The sequence below is a fragment of the Lissotriton helveticus genome, chromosome 11, assembly GCF_964261635.1.
Source record: "Lissotriton helveticus chromosome 11, aLisHel1.1, whole genome shotgun sequence".
Lineage (NCBI taxonomy): Eukaryota > Metazoa > Chordata > Amphibia > Caudata > Salamandridae > Lissotriton > Lissotriton helveticus.
The window spans coordinates 863,257,254-863,279,349 of record NC_136072.1 but is presented as its reverse complement, the minus strand read 5'-3'; the positions used below and the strand labels follow the sequence as shown (position 1 = coordinate 863,279,349).

Below are 22,096 nucleotides of genomic sequence, written 5' to 3'. Positions count from 1 at the left end.
CTGTGGGAATAAAGCAAATTCAGTTACCTCAAAAAAATACATAAGAGCCATAAGCTCAAACACCAAGACCCCAGGCCTGGACAAAGATGATATGGCTCTTCCTGTGTTCATGATGAACAGAGTCTGCTGTTACAGCCCATAAACTCGCAAAACCTTTGTTAAAAGGGAGATGTCTCTGGTCAGATGATGCATACCCTATCACTTCTCAGAATTGAGCATGTTTTGTTGAAAATCACTTTGCTTTTCTCCATTTTAATTATTTTGTCTTGAAGAGAGGAGGCCACAACGTCGCTTTGGGGGGTTTCACAATGCCATTGCTAAAATAAGTCAGATAGGGAAACCCTCGTCAAGCCAGGAGGTTGAAGACGTATCCCAGCCATCAGTGCCACAACCAAACACAGCTGGAGAAGTGATCAGTATAGAGGATAGTATTAATTAAGGGGAAATAGATTAGTTGGATGTTTGCACATGTTTTACCTATCCTCTGATTGAAGAAAAACAACACCTGAAACGTTTACATGCAAGTCTATAGTTCAGACATTCAGGAGAGAACTCTTGGGACATCAAACATCTGATGCCTCTTTAACGTCAGCTATAAGTGCCCACCATTCTGCTCTTATCTTAGGTCGACACATAGCAGTTAATCTAGAATATATCCTCGGTTCTCCCTCCTGAAGGTTTACAAAAAATCGTCTTCAGTACGCAGATATTAACAACTGGGACTTATAATAGATCCCCGCAAGGTACAACTTTGATCTCATTTTAAAAACCTCTTCTTTGTAACTCAAAAAAACAATCATTCTTAAAAAACAAAACATTTCTTGTCTTCTTCACAGTACAAATGAAATTTTGTAACCAAGAATAATAACTATTGAAAATACTAGAGTGAAGTACTACTAGATACCACGTCTGTAAGTAATGGTTAATCAACAGAGTGCTATTTCTTTGTACATTCATGTCCTACTCTTTTCTACCTCTCACTGATCTTATTCTATCTATATAAAAATAGGTTGCAAATTAGATGGTGAAGAAATCTATGTATTGTGTAACAGTGACCTCATAGCCTATAAACATCTGGTGTTACATATTAAACTGCATATATATACACAGAAGAGACAGTTATCCACAAGGATACGATTATATTTACAAATTGACGTTGTAGATACTGGAAGTTCCTATAGTGAATAATTAGGGAAACATTAAACAAAGTTATAATGTTTATTGCTGCTATAGATATCATGAAATGTAATGCAATTACTGAACCTTTAGTTATTAAAATGTAAGACGTTTTTGTATAATAGCGACCAATATATTCATATATGTATTTTATGGGTTTTTTATTTAGGTCCCCTTTTTTGCACATTGCCATGTCTCTAACTTGCGAATGACGGTCACCTGACGAAGGCCACTGGCCGAAACGCGCGTAGTGTTCAATTCCACCGCATTGCCTTCTTCAAAATTTCCATCGACCGAATATATCGTACAGCACTGTTTATTTTCCCTATTTATGTTGTTATGTGAATATTTGTAATGTATGCAATTGAATGTAATCTATGTAAACAATATATTTTCATTACAAAAAATAGTCGAAAAAATATAGAAGGAGAAATAATTATAAATAAAATCGTCTTCAGATTTTGATACATCATTTTGTCTCAGCCAATACTTATTTAAGGTCGCTTGACATTATGAGTTTAAGTATTAGGGCGGTACAACTATAATTAGTTTGCTATTTAGTTCCTTTCCTACTAGCCTCTTTAACGTCAAGCATAAACAATAGTACAAAAGTTAGACACATACAAAATCAAATGACGAGAACAGCTACTACCAGCTAGAAACCTTTTTTGGCTAAAGGTACAAAAGGCTTCCTGATGGAACCATGCAGGATGAACAGATATTTAATTCTAAGGTAAAAAGGATGGGCCACATCTGTCCAAAATGCTGGTTTGGGAAGCAGAATACCAAAATTATTTTTAAAAAGTCTTACAGACCACAACAATGAGGTCCATGCTTAATTTCAGTTTTGTTTTAAAATATTGTTTTCCGCTGTTATTTCGGTTTCTCATACATAGCAACTGTTAGAGATTTAAAACTTTGCGGTCAAGATAACATTTTAAAAAGTGTAAAAAGCACAAATACCTTACAAAAAATACTTTAAAAGAGGGTTTTCAGAACTGCCAATTCAGCTTAAACAATAAAATGATGAACGTTTTTCTTCCTTTGCTTTTAATACTAGCACATTCATTGCCCAAGAAATATTAGGCATTAAAGTTGTCATATGAATAAAAAACCATTTAGTGATTGGTGAAGAATTGTGAATTCTAGGTGTGACCCCAGGGGTAAATCGCAATGACTAGCCTTTTATCAGGCCCTGTTTTCAACTCACCAGACAGCCTACTCCTCCCACACATGGACTTTGGTCATGTGTAGCCTAATTAGCTGTAGGACACAACACAAGAAAAGTCCCACACCAATTTAGAAAAATAGAGTCGAATTTAATAAATATTTGAAAACAAAATGACAAAAAGAATTTAGCAGAAGCGGAGGTATGCAATTTTAAATTTTATGGTGAGTATAGGGCCTAAAAGCATAAAGCACAAATCAGGGCAATATGATCATACGAAACTGGATGAAGTCACAAGCTCAGGCCAACCACAATGGAGCATGAGCTGGATACAGGGATCAGGATTCTCCAGCTGAAAAAGTTACCTCCTAAAGTCCAGCACGAAGAGTCCAGTTTGCAGTGGAGGAAACTGCAAGGAGCAGGGACAGCATCGCAGATGGTATTCTCTGTAGTAAGGAGAGCAGGCCCGGAGCCTGGGGTGGTGGTTGTTGCATGCGCAAATCCTGTTGGGCATCACAGATGATCGTTCTTAGAGATTCACACTGGTGGTCACTGTGGGCTGTCGATGCTGTTGTTTAAAGTGCATATCTCTCATTGCCGGTTGTCACTGGAGGTGGTTGCTGTATCGTGAAAAGTTGGATTCACAGGCATTTTTCCCTGGCCGTCGGTGCGGGCAGCAAGATTTTGGCACGCACGGGGTCCTTCACAATTACAAAAAGGTTAAAACTTCAGAACTTCCTCTTTCATTCTAGGAGGAGCTCAACTAATACCACAACAAGGTTGCAGGACCCAAGCGGCCGCCCCTCTTGGTGATCATGAACTCATTCCAGCAGAGGCCAGCAGGACTCAGGCAGGTTCAGTTGCATGTCTAGTGCAGCAGGTCAGCTGGGGAGCTGTAGAGAGGCCTCTGGAGCATTGTGCCCCTTGTGGCTCAGAACAGGTCAGCCACTTGACTTTTGGGGTCAATTCAGCCTGCAGGTCTGCAGATTGCAGGTCTAGTCTTTCTTCTTATACTGCAGTGCAGGTCTCCGAAAGCAGTGTGGTCCGTCTCCTGTAGTATCCACAGGTCTAGGACTGTATACCTGGTGCCCCCCTTTGTAATGAGTGAAATTTCTGGAGGTCCACCCCTCACCCCCCACAGACGTGTTTGGAATTTCAGGCCTCCATGCCCTGGTCCCAGTCTGTCTGGGGGCCCAAAAGGCTAGTGTGAAGTATTTTATGTGTGAGCCAAGCAGTGCTCTTTGAAGTGCATTTGTGATTGGTGACAATTACGCCCCTCTCATCAAGTCAGGATGGCCCATCCTGCAAACACCCAGACCCCCCCTACTGCATGGTTGTTTGGGAGGAATACACAAAGTCCAACTACCCCTAATAATGTGACTCAGGAAACTGGCTGCAGGCACCATATGGTCAGGGAAGAAAATGTCAAGATTCTAAAAGTGGGTTTTTCAGAATTGTTACTTGAAATCTGACTATGGCATTAAAGGGAGTTTTAAACTACAATTCCTCAAGCACCACACATGATATTTCTACCTGCTCCCAAACAAACGTTATCACTTATTACATGTAAAAAGATAACCGAATAATATTCTATTGGAGAGGTAGGCCTTGTGTAGTGGAAAACAAATCTAAGAGTTTATCACTACAAGGACATGTCCAAATTTTTAAATACAACACACCCTGCCTGAAGTGCTGTTTAAGGCCTACCCTATGGGTGACATATCTATTAAATGTGAAGTTTTGGGCCTTTCAAAATATTTATTTTTCCAGGTCGAAACAGCAATTTCAAACTGAACAAATAGGCTGCAATGACAGACCTGAGGCATGTTTAAGCAGGTGGCACAATAAGTGCTGCAGACCCACTAGTAGCATTTATTTTCTAGGCCCTAGATACAGGTAATCCCACTTTACTGGGGACCTACAAGTACATTAAATGTGCCACTTAGGTGTAAGCCAAATTGACCATACTTAAAGAAGAGAGAAGAGGTGAATTAGCACTGTTCATCAGTGTTAAGGTGCACAGGGTCCTAAAAGCCAATACAAACAGGTTCACAAGCAGGAAGGTTAAGGCAGAAGGTTTGAGGGTGATCCTGCAGAGGGGGCCAGGTCTGACATGACACCCTTTGACCCTAAAGCCAGGGTAGACTATGCAATACCTTGATGGGATTTCTTGCTCAGGCAATAGAATGTGGAGAATGCCCTTCTACAGCAGAGGCACTTGTCAGTTCTATGCCCTTATGCACATAATTGGATCCCTCTGTCAGTACTCTCCTGAGACACTGGGCTGACCCATTGGAAACTCTTGCCCTCTCCTGTGAACCCCATCTGTGAAGCACCTAACCTTAACTTGTTTTCAGATACATCTGAGTAGGCAGACAGTACCATGATGGCCAACAAAGTGATGTGGCCTATTCCTCCAATTAGATCGGACTTATGTCCCCAACCCAAGAAAAATTCCACCTATAACAGCAGGGCTCAGACAGGTCCCGTTCAGCAGGTCAGTTGGGCATTTACATAGAGGCCTCTGGAGCTTGTTGTGTTCCTGTAGCTCACAACAGGAGTTCAGCCAGCTGACGTTTTGAGTCTCTTCAGCTTGGGATGAAGGGTGCAAGTCCAGTCTTCCTTCTCAGACAGCAGGGCAATCCTTCCTTGGTATCATCCAGAGCTCCAGGAGTGCACTCGAGAGTGGGTCTAAGGATCCTATTTTTAAACCTGGTCTCCCCTTTTAACTGGGAGAAACATCTGGAGTTTCCTCCTCAGAAAATTGTCTGCAATTTCATGCATCTGTGACTGAAACACTTGTTGGCTCTCGATCTGTCACAGAACTTACATATGAGAAGAATCCACATCAAGAATCAAAGAAAGATTGCAGAATCTACTTTGACTTGTGTATATACTTTTGTGGACATAAAATAGCAGCTGCTATCATTGTTTTTGCTTTTGTAACTTTTACGTGTGCTAGGGACTTCACAAATACTAGAGTTGCAGCTGAGGCCACAGAATCTGGGGAGGCAGGTGGTTCTCTACACCTTTTAGCACCGTGCTAATATAGGAGAATAAATACATATATATAGTGAATACATCCTGTGGCCCCTGTCCCTAAGAATAATGCCACCAGTCATTCTTTAGTATCTCTTCCCTGGTAGTAGTCTGTCTCAGGGGGCACAATAGGTTACTGTAAAGAAGGGGCGGTGGGTGGGTGAGGGTGTGGGGGAGAGAGGGAAGGAGGGAAGGAGTGTGTGTGTGTGCGTGTGTGTACAATGAGCAGTGTCCTTTGAAGTGTGTGTGTGTGTGTTTGTGCGCTGAGCAGTGTCCTTTGAAGTGTGACATGTGACAGCTCCACCCTTCTCATCAAGTCAGAATTGCCCATCCTGCCAACACCCGGACCCTCTATTGTTTGGCTGTCTGGGAGGAATACACAAAGGCAAACTGTCAACTACACCAAGTCATAGGACCCAGGAAACAAATTCAGGCACCAAATGATAAAGGCAAGAAATTGCCAACTTTCTAAAAGTGGCATTTTCAGATTTGTGACATAAAAAAATCAGACTTACTATTAAAGAATGTTTTAAATTACAATTCCTCACATAGCAAACATGACATTCTTACCTGTTCCCAAACAAAAGTTATCATTTATCAAATGCAATAAAGTAACCCAATGTTAACCTATGGGCGAGGTGAGCTTTGCAATAGTGAAAAACAAATTTGAGAGTTTTTCACTATCAGTAGAGGCAAAACTTAAAAGTTCATGTCTAAATTTTAAATGCTGGTACAACAAGGTAGTGTCACAGTGGAGAGCAATTTAAACAGATAGACAAAGCAAGAGTTAATCTATTGTAGCTGAACAAAGTAAAGCACCACCATACAGTTGTTCCACCAATGGATGTGATTTTATTTCATTACAACATTGAAATGAATCAAAATATAAAGTACAAAAAATTCATAACTGAATATTTTTCAACAAACAGGTGCACAAAAGGGTGAAGTGATAAGTGCTTGGGAGGGATAGTGAGAAAGGACAGTAGTGCGCATACATATACATCAGTAAATAATTAGATAATGGACTAGCCAGACAGTTTCCTGCCAAATACATTAAATGTCAGATCATAACATAGTTGCAGATATATATTCTTTGTCATATATGCCTGGCAATAAAATAAAGAAGTTTTGACGTTTCAACCTCTAAACGGAACAGCAAAATTGGCGCATTGGGGGCGGGGTCTTCATCAGGTCTGAGGTGAGGGTGAGGAGAAAGCACCAGTGAAGACAGCTATATTGCTTCAGGCTGCGGGTAAATAACCTGATCTGCCATCACTTCACCCTTTTGTGCACCTGTTTGCTGAAAAATATTCAGTTATGAATTTTTTGTACTTTATATTTTGTTTCATTTCAATGTTGTGATGAAATAAAATCACATCCATTGATTTTACAACTGTATGGTGGTGCTTTACTTTGTTCAAATACAATAGATGAACTCTTGCGTTGTCTATCTGTTTTAAATTGCTCTCCTTGTTGTACCACTATTTACCCAGGTCCAGAGGTTGCCCGGGTTTCCCCATTGCTACATAACTCTAAATATTTAAATACATCACACCCTGCTCTATGGGCAATTTTGGGCCTTCCCTGGAATGACTTATAAGTATTTGTTAGAAATTAGGTTTCTGGTTGACTGGGGTGTGAGCCCTGGTCAAGCAGCAACTATAATCCTAGTCAGGATAAGACACAAGCAAACCTCAAATTAACCTGTGCTCACTCTCTGGTACCTTGGCAGCGAACAGTCAGGCTTAACTTGCAGGCAATATGTAAAGTATTTGAGTAACACTTCAAAGAGTAAAACAGTGGAAACACCCCTCACAAAGATCCTACACCAGTTTTAGATAAATAGAGTATATTTTAGTACATAAAACAAGACCAAAATGACAAAAATCTAATCAGGTTAACCAGAGATACTGAATTTCAACTTTTTGAGGAACAATAGTGCCAAAAAGTGCAAAGCGCCAACAAGGGATATCTGGTCATGCAGGACCGGGATAAAGTCATAAGTTCAGGCCATCTATAATGGAGTATGTGCTGGCTACTGGGAGCAGGGTAGGCACGCTTAATAAAGTACCTTAAATCCTGGTTGCGTCCCATTGTGTAGATCCGAGGCAAGAAGCGTCACGCAGTCGAAGTGATGCGGTGACACTGCGGTGCAAGGTCCTGTGCATCATCATCGAGGATCCTGTTGAGAAGGTTTGCAATGCGAAGTCCAGATGCCGAGGATACAGTATGCAGCTGCAGCAGTGCATCGGTTCTGAAGAGATGCAAAGCTGCAATGAGAAAGCCTGCAAAGTCAATGAGTTGCAGTCAACTAAAGATTCGAGGACCTGGGCCGGAGATGCACTGCACCATCAGCGATAGGTTGATTCCAAAGATACAGGGTGATGCAGACCTTCTGCGCTGGGCCCATTCCATGCAGCAGGGGTGATGCATTGGTTCTGCTCAAGAACGCACCGTTGAGCCAAGGAAATGCATTGGGTCGGCTCAGGATGTTCCGCTCAGCAGAGGAAATGAATTGGTTCCCCTAGTAAGCAAGTTAGTTTCATTTCCGAGGGTCCAGGACTGGGGTGGCAACACTTGACAGGGTTGACTCACAGATGGCAGAGTCCAGGTGCAGTTGCAAGGTTGTTGGAAGCCTTTTATGTCCCTAAGGCTTCAAATGAGGAAGCCAGCCGACCAGCCCTTGGAGTGTCTCTGAGTTCTGGGTTCTAGAGGTACAAGTCCTGTCCTTCTCACCCAAGCAGGAGGGTAGTGGGCAGCAGGTCAGTCTGAAAAGCTGGTGTTCAGCAGAGTAGCAGTCCAGCAGAGTGGCAGTACTTTCAGCAGCAGAGCAGTCTGTCTTCCTGGCAGAGTATCCACAGGTACAGAAGTGTACTGACATGGTGGTGTCTGAGGTCCAGTACGTATACCCATTGGTGCCTTTGCAGAGGAGGAGACTTCGAGGAGATGCATTTGAAGAGAGCCGATGTCCCCCCTCTCTGCCCTGTAAGTAGTCTCAATGTAGTGAGTTATGCTGCCATTTGTGTGTGGACAGGACATAGCCTATTCAGGTGTGAGTGATGATGTGCCCAGATCCTCCATCCCTTCCTGCCAGGATGGCCCATCATGTCACACCTAAGCTCCCATTGTGTGTGGCTGTCTAGGTGGAATACACAAAAGCCAATTGTCAACTACAACAAAGTCATGTAATCAGAGACAGGCTGCAGGCACCAAATGGCTAAGGTATGAAAATAACCACTTTCTAAAAGTGGCATTTTTAGAATTGTAACTTAAAACCCAACTGCACCATAAGTTAGGATTTTAAATTCGGATTTAAGAAGCACCAAACTCAATCCAATTATATATTCCATTTGTAAATTACACGTATGCATTGTAATAATAATCCCAATGTTATCCTAAGGAAGAAATATAGGCCTTGCAGAAGTGGAAAACAAATTTAGGAGTGTTTCACAAGTAGGACATATAAAACTTGAAATTACATGTCCTACTTTTTAAATGCATTGCACCCTGCTCTCTGGGCTGTCTAGAACTACCCTGGGGGTGACTTATGTGCATTAATAAGGAAGGTTTGAGCCTGTCAATAGGTTTATCTTGACTAGTTGACATGGCAGTTTAAACTGTACAAACAGGATCTGCATTGTTAAGCCTGAGACATGTTTACAGAGTCACTTAAGTGGGTGGCACCATCAGTGCCCACTAGTAGCATTTAATTTACAAGCCCTGGGCGCAGGCTGTGCTCTTTACAAGACTAATAAGTAAAGTAAATATGCAAATTGTGGATAAGTGTGGAAAAGTCAGCCCATAACGCACCTGATGCCCAGGCTGCTGGCGCAGGACGCCTCTTAGTTCCCATCTTGAACAATTACCAAATAAAGAGACGGGCGCTGGAAGCAGGAAAACAAGAACAGAGTTTTATTTTTCATGAGGAGAGCCTGTCATTTCGGACACTCGCATAGTGTCTTCAGGAGGTGCTCTCTCCTCCCACCCACCCCACTCCATCTATATATCTTTTCTCTGAGGCTTCGTCTTTTATACACATGTTTATGATGCACAAACATTCCTTATTACAATAAAGACACTTTGAAGTAGGAAAAAAACATGCTTGGAATCCCAGCTTCAGGCTTATTCCCATACCAGTCGGTCAGATGTCATCCTCCCCTCCTGAATGTAACAAGAGATTGTGATCTCTCAGCCGGACATTCCTACAGGACACGAGGGCAGGAGGGGATGATCAGATCAAAGGTTGGGCAGGCGATAAGATCGTGCACTTCGGCTGGTGTATCACGGTTTTGTTATGCTGGGCAGGAAAAAGGGGGTGTACATTCACAAGGCTTGGTCTTAGGACTTGGGATCGGGTCGAGAGGCCAAGTGCAGCCGGGGGGGGGTCGTCAGCTGAGGGGAAGGGTGTTCTTGGGAGGAAATGGGGGGGTGTGGGTCAAGCAGGAGGGCTACTTCTAGAGCAGGGTCACGCAGAGGGAGAGGGTCTTGTGGCCGATGCATGAGCAGTGCGCGCGGGGAGGGGTGTCGGGAACAAATGGGCAGAGAGGCCATGGTGCCTAAAATGGCTGTCGTGCACGTGTGTGCATGGGTCTATGCTGGCGGGATAATACAGTCAGGGTTTAGCGATATCCGTTCTGCTTACAACAAGGGGTACAGTGAACACAAATGAACGCCGCTTATGTACATATACATTGCCATTTTCAACATAAGCCAATGTTACCATGCTTTAGGGAAAGAGCACAGGCACTTTAGCACTGATTAGCAGTGGTAAAGTGCACAGAGTCCTAAGGCCAACAAAAACAAATTCAGAAAAAAGGAGAGGAGGAAGGCAAAAACTTTGGCGGTGAGCCTACAGAAAGGACCATTTCCAACCATATTGAGAATTAAGTATTAGGCCTAGCAAAGGGTTTATTTTGCCAGGTCAAAATGTCCATTTAAAACTGGACACACAGGATGCAATTGTCGGCCTGAGACATGAAAAGGCCAAGTAAGTGGGTGGCACAATAGGCATGTAAGCTCCCTGGTAGCATTTAATTTACAGGTCCTGGATATAGATAGGACCACTTTACTAGAGGACACTTTACTGGAGAAGTGTGGCTGTGGGGAAGTGTGGCTCAATGGTAGGAGCGGCAGACCCTGATGCAGAGGTCTAGCCCAGGACCAGGGTTCAATTCCTCGCCTTGGCGGGTCTTGGGCTCAAAATTCCACGGACCTGATCATTCTTGCCTCGGTGCCTATTCCAATCATGGAGTCCCACTCTGCAACTCTGGGCAATAGCTTGCTTAATCTCCACAACGGCCCCCACAACGCTATGGATGCCTGGCCTCCACCTTGGGGGTGCCCAGGAGTGGACACCTCACAGGGAAAGCCAGGATGGATTCCACAGCGGTATTCGTACAAGCGCCTTAAGACCCTCGCGGGTGAGTAGTGCGCTATACAAGTATCAATTTACATTTACTAGAGACATACGAGTACATTAAAGGTGCCAAGTGGGTGTAGGCCAATTTTACTGTGTTTAAATGGGAAATCACTAGCACTTTAGCACTGGTTAGCAGTGGTAAAGTGCACATCGTCCTAAAAGCTAATCAAAATAGGTTCAGAAACAAGAGAGGTGAAGGCAAAAAGTGTAGGTGTGAGCCTGAAGTGAAGGCCAGGTCCAACAATCAGGATATATTTATACAAGCATAAGAGATATGTTGTGAGCTGCAGAGAGTTTCAGACAAAAATAGAACTTTAATTCATTCGAGGGCCGAGAATATGCTAGGGAAAGTTGAAATGAGCTATAAAACAGGAGGAACCAAAGGAATGAGCAAGCCCTCCATCCAATCCCACAATCCCCACGACAGCCAGGCCCTGTACCCAACCCATCTTGAAGGTGCAAATGATTGGCCTGTGTAACTGTGTGTATTTCTGATACTATTTTTCAAGGTCCATAAACTTTGGGGCAGGATCATTGACCCAAGGACCTGTCTGACAGCTATGGGCTCTAGCCCATGTTCTTTGCACTAGGAACCTTGTATGAAGTCTGAAAGCATCATGAGAAAAATGTAGAATGTATGAGGTAACAGGGAGTAGTTCCTCTGAGCCCACTCACATTGGCCTTGATATTAGGAGATTCTCCTCCAGTCCAATATAGTCCCTTTTAATGTGTTTGAAGACATGGGAACCGAACCCAACAGCCATAATGTAGCCTCAACATAACATTTCCGACTGCATGCAGCCAATCACAGTGACCAGACCCACTGATCTTAATTAGTGTTTTCAACACCCATTGGATGTCAGAAAAGATGTCTGGTTTAGTGGATTTTTTTTTTTTTAAATGTAGCCTCATGGACCATCCTAGAACCTATATTAGGGCACTGTCTGTCAATCACTGATCAAGAAATACAAAATATTTTCTCAGACATACCCTATGTATCCAGATTTATATCAAATTAAAAAATGCACTATTCTTATTAAAGTTCTAGTTTCATGCCAATCTGATAGCATTCTTTTTAGAAAGTTTTAGTATGGTGGTGAGCAAACTTTACTGTCAGACACTGAATGGGAAACACAGCTTGTGTTTTCTGTCTTATATTTTTCCTGCCACAGGAATCTATACAAAGCTCCATGTGCCAACACTGTATCCAGCCATGTCAAGTTAGTGCCAATCTTTATGCAGAATTGTCAAACAGAGCTACAGTTACAGAAACCAAAAAGTCAACCAGTAAATTTGCAGTGATTCTTGTCACTCATGAGGATATCCAGGTTCTGGCAGGGTGCAGTTAATTAGTCAAATAGCCAGGTCTTCGGGGGCTTTGGAACTCTACAGAAATGGGGAGGTCCTTGGATGAAGGGGTAGCTTGTTCCATTTCTTCTCTGCTAGGGAGGAGAAGGAGAGACCTCCGTATCTGCTATGTAGGATGCAGGTGGAGGGGGCTAGAGAAAGGGAAGTGGAACAGAGGAGTCTGGCTGGCTGATGGAAGATTGGGCACTTGTTCAATTAGGCAGGTCCGCAGTTGTGTAGGGCCTTGTATACATGGGTCAGGAGCTTAAGATGGCATCTTTTCTGTACAGGATGTCAGTAGAGTTCCCTGAGTTAGGGGGTGATGTGGGTTTATCTAAGGAGAACCAGGACGAGTCTGGCTAAGTCGTTCTGTATGGTCTGCAGTTGTCATTGGTGGTGAGCTGTAATCCTGCATAGAAAGCACTTCCAGAGTCCAGTGCTGCAGATGAGGGCCTGGGTGAAGGCGCTTCTTGAGCTTTGGGGTTCCTATTTGAATATCTTAGGAAGCACGCAGATGATGAAGAAGCAGGAAGAGTGTGAGATGTTGGCCTGGTATATGCTGTTCACTAATTAAAGTGGGCACCTTGTACCAGTCCAAACAATCCTTATTGGTGATTAGGTTAAAGACAACCTGTATTGAAAGGTATCCTAGTGGTAGCTATGGAGATCAGCCTTCAGGCTAAGTCTCGAAGGAATGTAAAGCAGCTTGTTTTACCAGTCTATAATCTCCTGAATGACCAAATGAAAGGAGAACCACACCAGGTATATATAAAATATATGTATTTATTTCTAAACTCTCTCTATGAGATTGGAGAACAAGGCACACAATATTACAGTACTAGAATGACAGTAAATAGCACAATACACAGCGGGCTCCAGGTGGAGACTGAACCATATACTAAGAAAGTGGTTTAACACCCATGACTTGACTAGACACAGTACCTAGAGCATGTAGAATTGCTGGGACCCCAAGGAACCACCCAAGGTAGTGACACAGGGGACCCACGGGGTACGCGTGCAGTGTGAGAACACAGCCGCGAGCTCCGTACAATCCTATGGGAAAGTCGAGGTTGGAAATTTAAAGATTAAGGACACTTAGGAGAGAACTTTGAGCAAACCCTTTCATACTTAGAAGGTTCTAAAGCCAGTACCCATGTGAGCACCGGAGTACTCGTTTCACCTAACCCAGGGAAGCCAGGTTCTTAGGTGTCAAATGGTGTCGGGAATCTTCGTCGTTTTCAATGGTGAGATGCTGCAAAGTGCTGCTGCCGTGAAGAGGAAAAGTGTCCGTTGTAATCCAAGCCTGGATCAAAGCTGAGAAGAACCTGAAAGCAGAGGGGACAGAGTCTGGGTCACTTGCCAGTGACCAGGGGCTCGATAGAAGAATGCCCACCGATGTCAGGTGTTTTAGGCAAAAAGAGGTGAAGCTGGACTCTGTCGCCAGGGGGACCAGGAGATGTCAACGATGACCAAAGTCCACAGGCAAGCTGTCCCATGAAGGATGTCGAGTGCTGGGGGTCGGTGTCCGGATTTAACACCAACAAGCCCTGGCAACTGCAACCCATGAGGTCAGAGAAAAGATGCTTCAGTGAGGACCAGCAAGGTCCTGGAGACTCCCCAAGCAATGGAGAGTCAGGGCACATCTTGAGCAACCAGGTAAGCCCACAGAAAGTTAAAGTTGCCTTCCCAGGGACCCACAGGAAAACAGACCAGGGATCGCAAAGGGACCTTGAGAGGAATCACAAAATACCAGCCCATGGAAAACTCATGGAGTGTAGGCCAGTAATCTTCAGTGGAATCACTGCTCAGGGTCTGGACTACAAGTTGCCCAAAGCACAGCCTTAGGGGTCGCCGGAAAGCAGATGCTTCTGCAAATGGACACGGTGCCCAGGGGTTCGGGTTGCACGGTCCCCACGATGGATATGGGTCTCAGGTTTGCTGAACACACTAGTCAACGCCAGGGACACTTGGAAATATACCTCCTGTATTGTAAAAGTCTTTGGAGTCCTCAGGAGCTTCAGAGTTGCAAACAGGTCAGATGTGTCTTTGGTGCCTACTTAGCAGGGGAGTAACTCCTTTACTCCAAGGGAGATTCTTCAGTCATCCAGCGTTGTGCAGATCATTAAAGTACTTGGTTTCTGTAGCAGAGTTTAGTCCAGGTAATATCTAAAGTCTGTAGCCAGGGGTTCCTACCTTATACCCAAGGCAGGGGTGAGACAAACTCTGGGGGCCCACCTATGGCAGGGTCAGGACAGAGGGGTGGCTACATCCATATCCTTTGTCCAGTTTCATGCCAGAGCAGGGGCTGATAGTCCCTGCAACTGGTTTGAACTGGACTATGCACAGGGACACCAAATGTGCCCTCGATGTAGACATCAAAGCACTCTTGGAGTGCACCAACCCAGCCCCAATACACTTAAGCCTGTCTGGGAGGTGGTTATACCTCCCTGTGACAGGAAACCTATTGTCCAGCCTTCCCCTGACGGAGTTTCTTCCAGCAGCAGGAGGGTAGACTTGTGTCTGCCACTTGCAGCATCCATCTTGTGGTGCCAGAGTCGAGAAAGCTGGTACCAGGTGTACCAGTGTTGTCATATTTCTCCCTCTATGAGGGTGGAATCATACCTCCCACACCAGTTACTGGTGTGGGAGGTATGATTCCAAGGTGTTTGACACCAAACACAACAGTGTTCTGTGTTGCCGTTTTAAAGTTAGCATTTAACGCGAGGTTATAATGCACTTAAGAGTAAATGGTATGGCTGCATCACAGAACAACCCTGGAGAATAGATTCCGAATGCTGCAGAGGGGCCCTGCTCATGCATGGGCACCCTCTCACATAAAACCCAGCACCCTGCCTTCAGGATTGATAAGGCATGCCATAGGGGTGACTGATAGGTTTATATGTGCAGTGATAAGGTAGATATAGTGAACCTGTATCTAAGTAAGGGGTGCATGCACCTCCTTGCACAGGTTGCAGTAGCAGACCTGTAGTGTCAATTTGAGTGGCCTCTCAGGGGTGGCATAATATATGCTGCAGCCCCTGGGAGACACCTGGGGTACTGTGGCATCCTGGTCCTGTGTGTCTGTGCCTCATGACATAGCTGCGCTGATGTCATGAGACACTGGATTCTCAGATGGAATGTTATCATTTGACGACTAAGCAGTTGTATCTTACTTTATTGCTGGCTGGATGTTCACCTGTGGATGAGATCTTTTCTTGGAATAAACCTCTACTTTTACCTACAAATTGTGGATCCTTATTTTACATTTGGCGACGCAGGATGGGAAGAAGAAGATAAGATCTCAACACCTATCTCAAGATTTTTTTAAAAAAAAAAAAAAAAAAAAAACATTTGTTCCTGTTTAAAAGGATTTGTTTCTTTGAAAATTCCTGGATACTTGAAACAACCCGAGATACCTGGTGACATTCAACTCTCAACTTTTTAATTACTAATTCAGACACTTTTGCGCGTATTTTACATAGCACACTCAATTTCTCAACCTGCATTTTTTGAAATACTCTCCTACCTGCCAACGTCTTTACAAGCGCCTTCACGAGCGAGTGTTCTCGCGAGCTGCCTTTGCCAGGAGAGCGCCATTGCCAGATTCTCGAAGCTTTGGAACGTCGGCATCTTGCTTCACCTCGCTTCTCGACTCTTCACAAAGCCTGCCGGGAGACACGCAAACGTGCCGCAAGGCACCCTGGGAGTCACGCAGACGTCGGCGCCATCTTTGTTTGGAGAACTCTTCGGTTTCCAGTTCACAATATACACGTTACGCGCTAATCACGTTATGAACACCGCTAGTCATCGCTATTCTTCTATTTTACCCTGAACTCTCTTATTATCTACAATATTTACCACCCTCAATATCAACAATATTAAGGTACTGTCTTCTTTCCTTTTCCAATATTTGACACTCTCACTGGAAAGCCCTGTTGTCTGGTCTGCCACTGTGACACACACACATTGTAATGTGTCCTGCCACTGTGACACACACACATTATAGTGTGTCCTGCTTCTGTGACACACACACATTGTAGTGTGTCCTGCTTCTGTGACACACACACAATATAGTGTGTCCTGCTTCTGTGACACGCACACATAATAGACACTTCTTTTCTTATTTTCATTTTGTGCTCTAATTTTCTTTATTCAACAACAAAATGCAAAATGTCACTGCTCCCCCTTTCTTCTTGTCTTCACCTGGGGATCCACCAATTAGATGGAAAAAATGGCGTAAAGTGTTCGAAAGGTATGCAAGGGTATGTGGATCTAGTTTGAGTGCAGAAAGGAAGACAGCTCTACTTTTACACTGTTTGGGGGCAGAAGGACAAGAGGTATTCGATCATTTACCCGACATTGATGATGGTAGTTTAAATGAATATGAAATATGTATTGCAAAACTAGATGAACATTATCTTCCTAGAGTCAGTACAATTTTAGAAAGATATCATTTTGGTCGGAGAACACAAATGGAAGAAGAAACGATTGAGAACTATATCACAGCGTTAAGGAAACTTGCGTCCTCATGTAAGTTTGGGGCAAGTCTTGATGAACATATTAGAGATCAGTTCATGCTAGGATGTTATATTGAAAAGGTGAGAGAGGAATTGTGGCAAAAGGATGAACCTTCTTTAGAGGAGGTTCTTACTATTGCTAAGAGGATAGAACATTCTATTAAGTGTGTAGAAGTCATCAAAAAGAATGGTGACAACAAAACTACGAAAGAGACTGTAAATGTTGTGAAATCTACTACTAGATCAAGTGAAAATCAGCAAAAAGACTCTAGAAATGAAAATGTTTCAAACAAAATTCCTTATAAAAGAAAGGATAACAGTTTAGATTTCTCTCAAGTGAAGTGTTACAGATGTGGTAAAATAGGGCATTTTGCCACTGATAGACAATGTCCAGGTTGGAAAGCTTATTGTAGTAAGTGCAAAAAGAAAGGACATTTCACCTCATGTTGTAAAGGGGGAAACTATAGAGGTAGAGTGAATGAAATATTTTATGATTTTGAAAATGATGATAATCTAGATGAACACCTAGATTGTGGACAAATTTATATTCAAACTGTGAGTGCTGAAGAAGCAAAAAATTCCCCTAGTGATGAAATTTTGGTAGAAGGTTATCCTACCAAAGTTTTGTTCGATTCTGGGGCAAAGATTACTATTGTGGCAAAAGATTTTTTCTTGAGTAAGTTGGGACATAAACTTGAGCTCTCACGCCCTGATATAAGACCATTTGGTTATGCTGGCCAACCCATTAAACTACTTGGAGTTTTTGAAGGTATGATTAATTATAAGAATAGGATGGCCAAGGCAAAAATGTATGTTTCTCAAAAAGGAGATAGCATAATAAGCTGGTTTGCTCTTAAGGAATTGGGCGTTATGCTTGATCCGAATTCGACACCCCCTATTCTCCTAAAACAACCCTTTCCCTGCACACCTCAAATTGTTTCATTAGTTTCTCATGATTTCACTAGTGAACTGAAAGCCAAATTCCCTAAAGTTTTTTCGGAAAATTTAGGATGCCTTAATGACTATTGTCATCGGATCATCTTGAAGAAAGATGCTGTACCTGTCTGCTGCAAAGTGCGTAATGTACCTGTAGCGGTCAGAGAACAAGTTAAAGATGAACTTGATAAGCTGGTCAAGGGAGGCATTATTGAGACAGTAGAGGGAACGGAGTGGGTCGCCCCGATTGTCGCAGCCAAGAAATCGGACAACTCTCTCCGTCTCTGTGTTGATTTAAGAGAACTCAACAAGTGTGTGGTTACTGATCACTATCCTCTACCCAAGATTGCGGACATGCTTATGCTTCTTAAAGGTGCTAGAATTTTCAGCACCATTGATCTAAGGTCCGCGTACCATCAGATTAGGTTGGAAGAGGACTCGAAAAACTTAACCTCTTTTGTGACACCATATGGCACTTTTAGGTTCGTTAGACTACCATTTGGTTTAGTGTCAGCCGCATCGGTTTTTCAGAGGGCATTAGAAAAGGTCTTAAAAGGTTTACATGGTGTTAGAGTCTATCAGGACGATATTCTTGTGTTTGGCATAGATGATCCTCAACATGATCTTAGGCTATTTGCTGTTCTAAGAAGGTTGTGTGATGCAGGTTTGACTGTTAAGATTGAGAAGTGTAAGTTTAGAAAAACTTCCATTGATTATCTAGGTCACACTATTACAGAAGGAGGAATTTTGCCTAAGGAAAATCTGATCTCTACAATTTCTAAGATGTCTCCCCCACAGAACAAGGAAGAGTTGATGAGTTTTTTGGGACTTACTGAATATTATAACAAATTTGTGAAAGACTTTGCCTCTTTGTGTACTAATATGAGGTATTTGTTGAAGAAGGGTGTAGACTTCATTTGGGGAGAGAAATGTCAGCGTGAGTTTGAGGTCATCAAAGAAAGGCTAACCTCTGCTCCGAAATTGAGCAGTTTTGATCCTTCTGAGAAATCTATCTTGATTACTGATGCAAGCCTGAAAGGTTTAGGTGCGGTGCTTGTACAGAAATTTGAAGGCATTGAGAGGGTCATTCTTTTCTTGTCAAGAAGTTTGAAGGGAGCTGAAACTCGTTACTCAGTGATTGAGCGTGAAGCTCTTGCTGTTTACTGGTCAGTCAAGAAGCTTAAAAACTTATTGTGGGGAACCAATTTTGAGGTCAGGACAGATCACAAGCCGCTTTGTGAAATTTTAAAGAAAAAAGGTATAGATGCGGTGTCTAGTAGAATCACAAAATGGGTTGTTGGGTTACAGGATTATGATTTTAGTGTAAAGTATCTACCTGGAGTAGAGAACAAAGTAGCTGATGCTTTGTCTCGCCTTGTTCCTAGTTCTGAGGTTGAGGGTGAGGAAGATTGTGATGTTGATGATGAGATGGTTTGTGTTGTGGAAGAGGCTGTCGTTAATAAAGAGAGGTGGTTGAAGATGGTTCAGGAAGATTCGACTCTGGTAGAAGTACTTAAACTTCTAATGACAGGATGGAAGATTAAACCTAAATGTAGTGAAGGTCTCGAGAAATTTTGGCATGTTAAGGATCAGCTTTCTGAACAAGATGGCTTACTTTTCAGAGGAACTAGATTGGTTCCACCCCTAGCTCTTCGGGATGAGCTAATGTCTTTAGCACATATCGGTCATTTAGGAATCTCTAAGACTAAGGAAATTTTAAGGAGCTCGTATTGGTGGCCAAATATGGATTTGGAAGTAGAGCGCAAAGTTAGGGATTGCATTGACTGTGCTCTTAGTGAGAAGGTAGTAAAACCTAAAGTCCAACCCATGGTGATTAGAGACAGACCGGATGCGCCCTGGAAAGAAGTGGGTTTAGATATTTTAGGGCCTATTACTTCAGCAGGTTGTGAGTGGTATGTTCTTGTTCTGGTTGATTTCTTTTCTAGATGGCCAGAAATTGCCATAACTCGTGGTATCGAGACTAGGCATGTAGTGGATTTTTTAACTAAACTTTTTGCTAGAGAGGGCATCCCTAACGCCATCCTCACAGATAATGGTCCCCAATTAGTCTCTAAAGAGATGGAGAATTTTCTGTTAGAGCAAGGAATTAAACACAAAAGGTCCTCCCTTTACCACCCAGAAACCAACGGTATGGTTGAGAGGTTTAACCGTGTCCTTAAGGAAACTATTAGAATGGCTAAGTCCGCTGGTACAGATTGGAGAACAGATGTCTTTAAGAAGATTAAGGTTTACAGGTTATCTCCCCATGCCGTTACTGGAAAGACTCCTTTTGAACTTTTTAGATCACGCACTCCTAATACCCTTGTAGTACCAGCATGGGTCAATGACTTGCAACCACCTCCTCGTGATGACTCTGATGAGTGGATGTTGCGTGAACTTTCTAGAATTGAGTCTAGAAAAAGGATGTTTGATAAGAGACATTCTGTTAAGGTCACACCTGTTAAAGTGGGGGATTGGGTACTTGTTAAGAATCCCTGCAAAAACAATAAGGCTCTTTCTGCTACCTTTAAGAAGCCTATTCGTGTCATCAAAGTTTTCAAGAACGCCATCAAAACTGCTGATCATCGAGTTTGGAATTTAAACAGGGTGGTGGTGGTTAGTAATGATCTTGTGGAAGCTTCTTGCAGTCGTCATTCTCAAACTCCTAGAGTTGAGTCCTCCTCACTTCTTCGCAAGTCTGCAAGGGTTTCTCATTCTCCTAAATATTTAAAAGACTACGTCACTGTGTGATCATTGTTTTAACATTGTTTGTTTTCTCTTATAATTGTCTTGTTGTTATTAGAAGGGAGATGTGTGGCATCCTGGTCCTGTGTGTCTGTGCCTCATGACATAGCTGCGCTGATGTCATGAGACACTGGATTCTCAGATGGAATGTTATCATTTGACGACTAAGCAGTTGTATCTTACTTTATTGCTGGCTGGATGTTCACCTGTGGATGAGATCTTTTCTTGGAATAAACCTCTACTTTTACCTACAAATTGTGGATCCTTATTTTACAGGTACCTATGTCCTGCGGGGGGTCGGGTCCCTTTGGTTGTTAAACTGGAGGGACATGGTAGGTTTGGAACCACTTGGTCCCAGATTTGCCTTTGCCCAACAGAGTCCATCTGGGGGTGGTCCCTACTCAATGTCAAGAGGGATCCCTCAGTGGGTTGAGGAATTTTCACCTGGCTAGGGCTACTAGACTGGGTGCCCCTAATCTGTTGATGGGGGGGTTTCCTCTGGGCAGTGGGCCTTTAGCGCTCCACTGACCTCCTTGACCTCTTCAGCCCTAGGCTGATTGAGGTAGAGGAGAGAGGGGCAGGATACCTGATCCAGACTGGGTACCACCTTGGAAGGGTGCTTGCCATCAGGGGTGTTGCCAAGCCAGTCCTGACCAGTGACCACCTCTGGGGCAGCTCCTTCACCAGGGGTAGGATCAGTTCCCTGAGGAAGTTCACCCTTACCTATAGCCTGGAGGGGAAAAAATACTTTTTGTCAACCCTTCTACTCTCTGGTGGAGTAGAGTGGGCCATTCTTTCAGGCTCCACCACTCCAAAATTTCCCTGGGGTTTGGCTGAGGCCCTAACAGCCCCACCAACTCTCTCAGGGAGGCCTAACATTCTTGAATAGGCCTGGTATTCAACTTCAGCCCAGGCTGCAATTTCAAGATCATTGCCCAACAGGCAATCTACAGGCAAGTTTGGGGACACTGCCACTTTGTGCCAGTGACCCCTCCCCAGCTGAGATTGACTATGGCCATGGAATGATCTATCCTGATACCATCAATGTTGGTCACCTGGTACTTAAACTCAGGTAAAAGCTGTTGAAGGGGTACTACTTTACCTGTCACTATGGTGACACTAGCCCCTGTGTCCCTAAGGGCCACAGCTTTCTGACCATTTATTAGTGGCTCCTGTCTGTACCTGCCCAAGGAATTGGGGCTGACAGTAAAAGTAGAAAATCCCATGCCACCATCACAGATTGAGGAGGCCTATGAAGGGGACCTTTCTAAACCATGGTCCACCTCAGTTCCCCATGAAAACCCACCTAACTGTTTGGGTGCACTACTACTACCTGGGGGATTTCTACTTGTAGTACCAGGAGAAGTGGTAGTATTGTTTGGAGGAACAATTTCCTTATTGCTGACCCTAGGGCAACTAGGATAATTTTTCCAGTGGCCAAACTTCTTACAGACATGGCAATAAGGTTTCTTTTCAGGAGAGGGAGGAGTTTGGGACCCACCCCCAGGAGAGGACTTTTGGGGCCCTGTGGTGGATTTATCTTTTGATTTATCTCCACCTTTCTCTTGGTTCTTGGAAGAATCTTTCTTCTGGTCACTACCCTGATTTGTTGGCTTTACTCTGGTTCTGACCCATTTGTCTGCCTTCCTTCCCAGTTCTTGGGGAGAGGTCATATCAGAGTCCACCAGGTGCTGGTGGAAAAGCTGGTTTTGACAATTATTAAGAATCTGCTCCTTCATAATCAAATTG

The 22,096-nt window shown here is 43.4% G+C and overlaps 1 protein-coding gene across 2 annotated transcripts in view; it reads left to right on the top strand.

Annotated features, from left to right (window-relative positions):
* RTN4R (reticulon 4 receptor) overlaps positions 1–22,096 on the top strand; it is a 906,839-nt gene that overhangs the window by 42,104 nt on the left and 842,639 nt on the right. Inside the window, exon 1 of one of the 2 annotated variants that reach the window (XM_078665918.1) lies at positions 891–911. The exons of the other annotated variant lie outside the window; for it this stretch is intronic. The gene's annotated coding sequence lies outside the window, so the exon portion shown is untranslated. Of the gene's footprint in view, positions 1–890; positions 912–22,096 lie in introns of those variants that run through there. 2 annotated transcript variants of the gene reach the window in all.